At 47.9% G+C, this 8,573-nt stretch overlaps 1 protein-coding gene across 2 annotated transcripts in view; it reads left to right on the top strand.

The window, feature by feature from the left end:
- Positions 1–330: 330 nt before the first annotated feature.
- Positions 331–8,573, top strand: part of ELK3 (ETS transcription factor ELK3) — a 65,315-nt gene continuing 57,072 nt past the window's right edge. The window contains exon 1 of one of the 2 annotated variants that reach the window (XM_079775264.1): positions 331–720. The gene's annotated coding sequence lies outside the window, so the exon portion shown is untranslated. Of the gene's footprint in view, positions 721–2,163; positions 2,248–8,573 lie in introns of those variants that run through there. The other variant, XM_079775265.1, reaches the window with a different exon arrangement.

Below are 8,573 nucleotides of genomic sequence, written 5' to 3'. Positions count from 1 at the left end.
GAAAACAGCAAGTTCGGCGGCCTCCCCACTTCGGGCCTCCCCACTGAGGCCAACTGGGCAGGGCTGGACCCCGCTACGGCGCCCAGCGCCGTCCCCAGCGCAGGGACTCCTGGGGGAGAAGAGGGATCCCCGGGTTCCGCCTCCACCGAGGGTCATCGCCCGAGCGCGTCGGGGGCCGGCTTCCCGGGGTTTCTGGGCGAGTTGCACCCCCGCCCCCCGTGGGGAGGGGCTGCGGCCGCTGGGAGACTCCTAGGGTCTGGTGGCTCCTCCCCTGGGGTGGCCGAGCAGGAAGCGGGGCGCGCGGCGGGCGGGGGCGCGGGGGCGCGCGGCGCGGTGCGGGCGAGCGCGCGGGGCCGAGGCCGCGGAGTATGCGCGGGCCTGGGCGGCCAGCCCCGGCGCACAGCCGCGGCCGGGGCGCGCGGCGCGGGGCGGAAAAGCCTGTTTACACAGACTGCACACCGCCTGGGGAATAATGCAGTAAAGGAAGTGAGCCGGCTCGGCCTGACTGCTCCAACTTCCTGCTCTCACACACACCAGAGGGGAAAAAAAAAGAGGAGCGAGAGAAAGAAAAAAAAAAAGGGGGGGGGAAAAATCAGGATCTCATTACAAGAGCAACAGACCGTCTGCAGACGCCTGTCAGCATGGAAAGTCGGGGGCTTTCGCCCGGTTCCTCCTAGAAATTCCCCCGAAGAAGGATCTCGAAAGCTCCCCCACATCTGGGTAGGTAGCTGGGCTTCTGCCTGTTGCTGGGACAGTTGCAAAGTTTCGTTGGGGGCGTTTTTTTTCCTTTTTTTTTTTTCCTTTCTTTTCTTTGGCTTAGTGGGGGTGGGGCGGTGGGCGCCGCGGGATGAGCTGCGGGCCGGGGTTGGGGGGAGGCCGCGGGGAGGGGGCGCCGCCGGGGATGCTCGGGTGCCCGCGCCGCCGCCCACCCAGCGGGAGCTCCGTGCCAGTCCGCGCGCGGGGCTGGGGGCTGCGGCGACCCTGCCCTGGCGGTCCCCGGCCCGGAGGCTGCGCTGAGAGCCCCGAGCAGGGGCGCGCTGGGGGTGGAGGGGCCGGCGAGGTCGGGGGCACCTTAGGAGGGACGGTGACTGGAGCAGGCTGCGTGCCTGGAGGCTGGACCACCGCTGACCTGCCAGCGGGGGCGCCCCTTGGGGTGGCGGTGGCACTGATGCTCGGATGCTGGAAGGGAGACAGGAGTGGGGAGGGCCGGCGGAGGGTGCGCGGAGCGGAGACGCGGGGCTGGAGGCTGTGTCCTCGCGCTCGGCAGGTGACCCCCCGGCGGGTCACCGCCCCAGGCGCACGCCCGCCCAGCCGGACCTTTAAAAGCCGGCGGAGCCCGGGCTGGACGCTGCTGTGGAGGACAGGGCAGTAGATGGTCGTGGCACCTCCAGCTCCTTAGGAAGCGGCTCTTCGGCTCCCAGCGGAGTGTTGGCCTGTGATGCTACTGTACTTTTTGGGGAGGGGGAAATGAGACATTTTTTTTTTTTTGCAGAGTTCAAAGAGAAAAACAAGAGGTCTCGGTTTTAATGTTTTCTGAACTGAATCATCCTGAGGACAAGCTGCAGTTAGGCAGCGGGTGGGGGGTGGGAGGGAGCAAGAAATGTTATTTCAGAAACTGCAAAAGGGGCTTTTTCGGAGGAAAAAAAAATAAAACGAGTGTCGGGAGAGTTTCTGGCTTGTCTGGAAACTGCAAGACTAATTGCCATGCGCTTCCGCTTTGAAACTGGCAGCAGACAGCATCTTGAAAATGACTCACTAGAGGAGCTCACAAAGAAACTGTGGTTTGCTCCTTCTCAGGTTTATGTATTTGTGCCTTTTACAGTTTCCTTTGTAGTGTTGGAGGGGGCCCCCGCCCCTTCCCCGCCTGCCCCCTCCCACCCGCCCGCGTTTGGAAGCCCCTGGCCGGTCTTTAACTCTCCCCCCCCCCAGCACCCCAGGCGGGAGGGGGGTGAGGGGGAGGCTGGGTTGTTTTTGGAGTTGGCTGGGGAGGGTTAAAGGGATTCTGCTGCTGCAGGGGGAAAAAGTTCCCTGAATTTTCCACTGGCTGCTGCAGGAAGAGAGCCCCTTTAGTCACTGCTAAGTAATGTCTGCACACACACCAACTAATCTCATTAGGAGTTTCCGCTGCTCCGCACAGGAGGGGTTTTGTGCAGCCACCGTCGGGCGGGCGAGCCCTGCGCTGGAGCGGGAGACAAGTTACGGCTTTATTTACCTCGAGGTGCAGCCGCCAGCCGAGCCTTTACCAGGGTAGTGTCTTTGAGAACTTTGAAGTCACTTTGGATTTCGGACTTACAGGTTTTTCTTTCCCAGTTGTGTGTGTGTGAAGTTTCTATTGCCTCAGCAGCTCTTAACACACCCATCCTCTCACGTCTGAGCTTCAGTCTTTGTTGGGGGGGGGGGGGGGGGGGTGGAGAGGGGAGGGGGAGGACGCGGAAGCGATGGGAAACCAAGCATGTTCCAGGCATCTATTAATGAGCTCAAATCGGTTTCTGAGCCTCATTGCCTTGTTGCCAGACACAATACCCTCTGATCCGTCTCCCTTTCTCTCTCTCTGTGTGTGACACATTTATTTGGGAAAGGTCAGTTATGAGTTTCAATTTATGGGCATTATAAAATACAAATTGTGTTAGGAGGGCACATGGGTCAGACAGTTAAGAAGATGGTCCATAAGTGTTTTTAGAGTTTCCAGTAATGATCCTGCCTGCAAAAAATCCCTGATGGTATTACTATGCCAAGTATAGCAAGGGCCTTCTGCGCACCCCCCCCCCCCACACACACACACCCCTTTTTAAACCTTTATATGATGGAGATGTGTAGAGTTACTAAAAAGGGTAAATAATTTGAAGGAACCCTATTGGATCTGTAGGGCTCCTTTATTGACACGGATGTTCTGCTGTCTTGAGGGTTTCTAAGATGTTGGCGTTTCTTTTATGGTGGCAAAGCATGTCCTGAAAACAGCCTAACCAGCCGGGCCAGGTTGAGTCAGTGGACATGAGGACGGGATGTCCCTAACACTGTGCCTGGCACAGCGTAGGTGCTCACTAAATTGTTGCATTGAGAGCCGTGAGTAGGATAACAGGACTCACAATAAACAGAAACGAAAAGACGCTTTGCAAAGCTAACAGCATTCTGATGAGCATTTCTTAAGGTCAGAGGTTGTAAATATTCTCCCAAGACTCCATTTCCTTTGAAATTAAAAGGAGGTAATTAGAAGTCTTCATTCCAATAAGTCATTTGGATAGTCCTCACCTGGGAGTAATTTTGCCTCTCCGGGGGCATAAGACAGTATCTGGAGACATCTTGGTTATCATAACCATGGGGGGGGGTGCTATTGGCATCTAGCGGGTAGAGGTCAGGGATGCTGCTACACATCCAACAACGTACAGGACACCCCCCCCCAAAAAAAAAAAAAAGAAAAAGAATTTTCCAGCCCAAATTGTCAGTAGTTCCCAGATTGAACATCTCTTGTTCCCATTGATGATGATGATGATGATGATGATGACTCTTTTACGTGCATTCATTCAGTGAAGAGGACATTTAAAACTCATCAGTTGCCCTTTTCTGCCACATATATAACACGTATGCATGAATTTTTTCTCCCTTTCTCTTTTTGGTCAGTAAAATGCAGTAGTGCGACATGTAGGTGAAGACATGTGACGAGCTGAGTTCGACCATCTCTCAACCTCACTCCCTTGGTGCTAATGCTTTTTGGAGCAGAATGGCAAGAGCCCAGATAGGGAAGAGCAGTGGTTTGGTTTTTTCCCCAGCCCCATTTGAATTTTGAAGTTTCCTAAACATTTACTAAAGACCTCCTCTCTTATTTAAAAAAATTTAATCATTCAAAAGTGCTCATATACAGTAAATGTGACTCTGAGGTCATATATCGGAATTTATATTTGTAATAAGTTTTTGGAACTTGGATCTTTTCCTGAAATTGGTTTTAAAGGACTTCCAGGCAGTGCATATAAATTTAAAATATTCCTTGCTTAGCTGTCAGATACTGAGTTTTGTGTGTTCTGTGCTACCAATTATATTTATATATCTATCTGCTTCAGCAACCAATATGGTGGCAAAGCATTCCCTATTGATAAACCCAAACACTTAAAAAAAAAAATCGAAGGGTGTCACCTGGTGGAATGGAGCCCTTTTTCGCTGGTGGTGAGCTACTGCTCACTAATTAATAGCTTTGCTCCTTTGCAGCCCTAGAGAGTGACCTAGCCATGTCCATGTTTCCCAGGCTGGGGTTCCTCATTAAACTTTAAAAGAAATCGGTTCCCTGTCCGCCCTGGTTGTGCCCTGGCTGCGGGCAGCTGGCTTCTGCCCCTTCTTAAGGGCCTGCACCTCCACATACACGTGAGTGGCCAGGTCATTTGAATGAAGGCCCCACTCCTGTCAGATTTTTCTGTATGTTTCAGGCAAGAGTTTGTGTTTGGGTTTTTTTTTAATGCCCTAGTTATCCATAATTCCTCTTTGCCTTCATAGTTTGAATTATAATACACTCGAGACCACACTAGCATAACACAATTTTGAAAGGTTAGTTTTTTATTTTCTGTTACAAAAATATGAATGTGAATTATCGTAGGGCAATTTAGAGAATCCCTAAGCACAATATAAACATCCCCCATAATCCCACTGTTAACGTTTGGTGTATATTTTTCTGGTTTCATAAATGCCTGTGCGTGTGTACACATACACAGATACATACGCACATGCACACATGTAACCTTTTCTAATTGCAGTCACACTAAGCTTTCTGTGTTGTAACTCATTTTCACTTTACATATCATGCAGCTTTTTAATAACTAGTACGAAGACCAAAGTGACCACACATAGAGCTTGTATTTATTTGATCTAATAAATGTGTTGATTCAACAGTAGATTGACATAATTTCAACATGGACTTGTCCAGTGTTTTTGTCTTTGTGGCTCCGAGTAATGTTCTAAGAATGCTGTCCTCTTGAAAGGCTGAATTCATGTGTGGTGTGAAATTTGGGATTTTGCTGAGTTTCTCTATGATTTAAGAATGAGTCATGATTTGCAGGAGAATATCAAGATGTAGTAACAGGAAGTCCAGGACACTACACATCAAAATAGAATGTTCAGTGATGAAAAAAAGAAACTAGGTTAAACCAAAAATACACCTTGAATTTACCTAACTACTGGAGGGGGGAGGAGGTGCCTCTTTATTTAGCACTGTTTCATTTGATATCAGTAGAGTTTTCAAACTTTGAAGTTGGTGTTTTAAGTGGGTTTTCAGCTCAAGGTTGCTATTGCCCATGGCCAGTTTGAATTGAGATCATCCAGCTTTTGGGTGGAAACCATGGCAGGGAGACCATGAAAACGCTGGTTTTGCCACCTTGCATGCAGCCCTAGTAAATTGAGTTGTCAGCCTGTGTGTGGGTAACCTGTTAACAAACCCTAAAGGCCTTCAAAAATGGTAGATTATCTTGTCTTTTTAAAATATAAATATATATTTTATTGATTTTTTTACAGAGAGGAAGGGAGAGGGATAGAGAGTTAGAAACATGCCCGCAACCAAGGGTACATGGCCTTGACCGAAATCAAACCTGGGACCCTTCAGCCCGCAGGCTGATGCTCTAGTCTAGCCACTGAGCCAAACCGGTTAGGGCTATTTTGTCTTTTAAGTAACGATTCCATGCAGATATTTGACTCCGTATGACTCCTATCTGCACCAAAATAAAAATGGCCTTTCATCCATTACTGGAAACTTATATACATGTCAGCAGTTTAAAAATAAACTTTGAGTTGGTCATTTCGATAAATTGGAATTTGGTCTGAACTGCCAGGAGGGGTTAGCTCATTGACTACTTTATGTGTTTTTAATTCCATTTTCTGGAAAGTAATTACTGAATTATTGTAAGAATTGAATGGGATTATTTTTAATGTGGCTGTGAGATTTATTTGCATATTTTTTAAAGAAATTAAGGTTTTGGTTATGCTAATGTATTCTAATTTGAATTGGACAAGATGAATTTTATTTATTACACACATGCTCTAAAAAGTTCTAACGCACACATTATCATAAGCATTCTTAAAGCTACTATATCTAGCAGAACCTAATTTTCCATGCAGAAATATGGGAGTGATGGGGTATAATGCACACTTATCTGATGCTTCCTCTTAGACCTCTAGAGAAAGTATAAGGTAAGTATGCATCAGACCTTCCCCATCACTAGTGTTAGGGGTCTTCTATTGCAAATAATAGAATAAGGAATCTGAGACCCTTGGTGCACTTTTTTTAATTTTTTTAAAGGTGAGGTAAATAAAAAAATGTGAGGTATAATTTACACACATGAAAACACCAATTTTAAACATTAATGTATACACTTGTATGATCCCTACCCCCTTCCTCCAAACAGAGAATATTTCCATTACTCCAAAACATTCCTGGCTGTTTTTTTCATTATGTTATGGCAATTTCATGATTCTACCATGTAGGTTATTAGATCCCAGAACATCTTGATAAAATAATGCAGTATTTTTATTTCATCTGTGTGGTTAAAGATAAATCATGGGACTCTGTGACTTTCCTTATTATATGATAAGAGGAAATGTCCCTTGTACATTTTTTAATATCACTTAAGCTAGTCAAAAGTAATACAGCGTGTCCTAAAAAAATGTGCACACACTTTTAACCCATTATTAACTCCAAAGGGTTAAATCTGAAAAGGAAGAAACATCAATTGCCCTATCAGCTGTTAACATGTGTATACATTTTTGGGGACACCCTGTATACATGCTGCAGGGAAAAGTAGATTGCCTTCACACCAGTTGGGTTGAGAGGCTATCACTTCATCTTCCTCGACCTCAGTTTCCCTGGCTGGGGGGTGAAGTGAGTCAGAGAGGCTTTCAAGGCAAAGTTCGATGATCGTACTGCCTTTTTGGAGTAAAGAACTTGAATTGTTCTGAGAGTTGTGAAAGTATAATGTGAATTTTGCTGTCATCCCCTAACAGCTGACTTTTAGACATACACTGAGTGGCCAGATTATTATGATCTCTGAACGCATAATCATCTGGCCACTCAGTGTATATCCTATATAATCCTATATAATAAAAGGCTAATATGCAAATTGTCCCCTCAGCCAGGAGTTCGACCAGCAGGCAGGCCGGCCAACCGCCCGTGTCCCCTCCCCCTGGCCAGGCTGGCCAGACCCCACCACCTATGCACGAATTCATGCACCGGGCCTGTAATTATATATATATATATATATATATATATATATATATATATATATATACACACACACACACTCAGTGGCCAGATTATTATGCTATGTGTTCAGAGATCATAATAATCTGGCCACTCAGTGTATACAGCAATTTAAACTGCTATTTTGGGGTGGAAAAAGGGGTTCCCCAAAATGTTCCCCTTCAAGCCCATTTTGGCCCCCTAGTGAATAAGGAACACCCGTGTGAGAGTCAGTGTCAGCTGCTGTGCCCACCTCTCCTCCTTTTTTTGAGGGTTGTGACAAGCACCACAGTTGCCTAACTCTGGGGAGCACCAGTTACTGACTCTGGGCTGGGTGGTGCTGAGTAGGCCCAGGGAAGGTTTTTATTACCAGGTTAAGTCCCTACTCCTTCCTTCCCAGAGCCTTTGACAATGATCTCCATCCTGGACGGCAGTGTCTGATGGGCCCCCATTCCCTCTCGCCCCCTCCCATTCCCTTCTCCACCCATAAACTAGAGCAGTCCTTTAAACACAGACCTGACCTTGGCACTCCTCCACTGGAAACCTCCCAGGGGCTTCAGCAAGGATAAAGACCCCAATCCTTAGTGTGAGCTACCAGCTGTGATTGGGGCCAGCCACACTGGCCCTCCCTCAGTTCCCCCGATATGTAACGTTCCCTCTGGCCGCTGGGCCTTTCCCAGGGCTGTTCTCTATCCTAGGACTTCCCTTCTGTGCCGCGCCCCCCCTCCCCCATCCATTTTTCTCACTTTGCTTTGCCCAGCCACTTTGTAGTCATCAGCTCACCCATCTCTTCCTGGAGGAAGCCTTGGCTGGTCCCCCAGACTAGATCTCCCCTGGTCAGTTGTCCCTGGTCTTCCAAACCCTTCCCACAGGTCTATTCGTACGTGTTTTCATGACCCGAATTCTCCCTGAGTTCTTATTAGTACTCTCCAAACACAGGTACTGAACAGTTTCAGATAGGGATTCTGGAAATAGGGCTGGTGTCCCTCCTTATTCATGGATGCTCCTCATTCCCAACTCAGGAACCAAGTACCATATCCCTCATTATCCAAGTTCACTGTCCAAACTCTTGAATCCATTCAGTTCGGTCAGGGAAGGATACCTGTACACGTAGGTGTCATGATGCGTTCCATATCTGTCACGCACGTCGGTCTGTAAGCTCCCTCTGGGCCTGCATCTGTTTTTCTCATTCTTGTATTTACCCCAGCACTTTGTCCAAAACCTGGCACTCATTGAATTAAAAACAAGCTGAAGGGGAAAAAACTTGCCAGAATAGCCAATTCCTGCCCCCCCCCCCCGCCCCACTTTGCCGTTGAACTTGACAAAGCACTTTGTCGACATGCATAAATCCAGCTCTTTCCTA

The sequence above is a fragment of the Cnephaeus nilssonii genome (assembly GCF_951640355.1).
Source record: "Cnephaeus nilssonii genome assembly, chromosome: 6".
NCBI lineage: Eukaryota > Metazoa > Chordata > Mammalia > Chiroptera > Vespertilionidae > Cnephaeus > Cnephaeus nilssonii.
Note: the sequence above shows the minus strand (reverse complement) of the source record. Positions and strands in the feature narration are given on the sequence as shown.